Here is a 1,566-nt window from a genome sequence, read left to right as displayed (position 1 = left end):
CGGACGAGCCCCCAAGTGTAACCCACCGGTCCTACTGCACCCAACGCGCTCTGAGCTGGGATCGAACCGGCAATTCTTTGTATGGGAGTCGGTTGCTCTAACAAGGAGGTTAAGACCATGGCCTCTAGCATCTGTCGCTAGGACATCTTTTGAGGTCAGAGAAGTGAGGTTTACCTGCACAGCACTTTGCATATTTTTAGTTAACAACATGACATTTTAATATAAGTAAATGTCATTAAATGTTTGTTTGCTGTGTGTAACCCACCGGTCCTACCGGATCCATCCCGCTCTGAGCTGTGATCGAACCGGCGATTCTTTGAATGGGACTCAGTTGCTCTAACAAGGAGGTCAAGACTATGGCCTCTAGTGTCTGTCTAGAGCACCCTTAGAGGTCAGGGGAGTGTGGTTTACCTGCATAGCACTTCGCTAGCTGGCCTTCGTTATACTCAACCCTCTAAACCTCACTTCCATCCCGGACGAGCCCCCAAGTGTAACCCACGGGTCCTACTGCACTCAAACGGTTCTGAGCTGGGATCGAACTGGCGACTTTTTATTGTTTTTTGTATGGGAGTCGGTTGCTCTAACAAGGAGTTTAAGACCATGGCCTCTAGTGTCTTTCTAGAGCACACTTTGAGGTTGGAGGAGAAAGGTTTACCAGTATAGCACTTCGCTAGCTAGCCTTCGTTACACTCAATCGTCTAAACCTCAATTCCATTCCGGACGAGCCCCCACATGTAACCCTCTGGTCCTTCTGCACCCAACCCGCTCCTAGCTGGGATCAAATCGGTGATTTCTGGTATGCGTGTCAGTTGTTCTAACCAGGAGGTTAAGTCCATGGTCTCTAGTGTCTGTCTAGAGCACCTTTTGAGGTCAGAGGAGTGAGGTTCAGCTGCACAGCATTTCGTTAACTGGCCTTCGTTACACTCAACCCTCTAAACCTCACTTCCATCCCGGACGAGCCCCCAAATGTAACCCACCAGTCCTATTGCACCCAAATGGGTCTAAGCTGGGATCAAACTAGCGGTTGTTTTTGTATGGGAGTCGGTTGCTCGAACAAGGAGACTAAAGTCCATGGCCTCTAGTGTGGGTCATTTTTACACACATTTTTCTTCTTGTTTTGTTTAAATTTTTGACCCGTAAGTCAGTATGAGGGTTAAGGGAATAGAGGGCGATTTGGAATACAGCTTTGTTTTGAGGAATAAATCAAACATGTGACGCTGTGATTGCTCTGAAGCAGAGATTAGTCAATAGTGAAACACATTCACAGCCAACAGACTCAAGATCCAGCGTCTGCTTGCTTCTAAATCATCACTGCACCCTACTGAGTGATTAAAACAAGGGCATGGCAGAGAAACAACCTGGACGCTTTCCATTTGGCTTTCACTCAACAGCACATACTGTTTGAAAATATATATACACTGGGAAAAATGTAAAATATATCAGGTTTTTATGACAAATCTCCACCAATTATAATGATTTGTACTAACATTTTAGTTTAGTGCACCGTTACGGCCTGAGTTAAAGATCTAATGTCTTATTCAATGAGTGAATTACATAAATAAATAC

This window comes from Danio rerio, chromosome 7, assembly GCF_049306965.1.
Source record: "Danio rerio strain Tuebingen ecotype United States chromosome 7, GRCz12tu, whole genome shotgun sequence".
Taxonomy (NCBI): Eukaryota; Metazoa; Chordata; class Actinopteri; order Cypriniformes; family Danionidae; genus Danio; species Danio rerio.
This window is presented reverse-complemented; position numbering follows the sequence as displayed.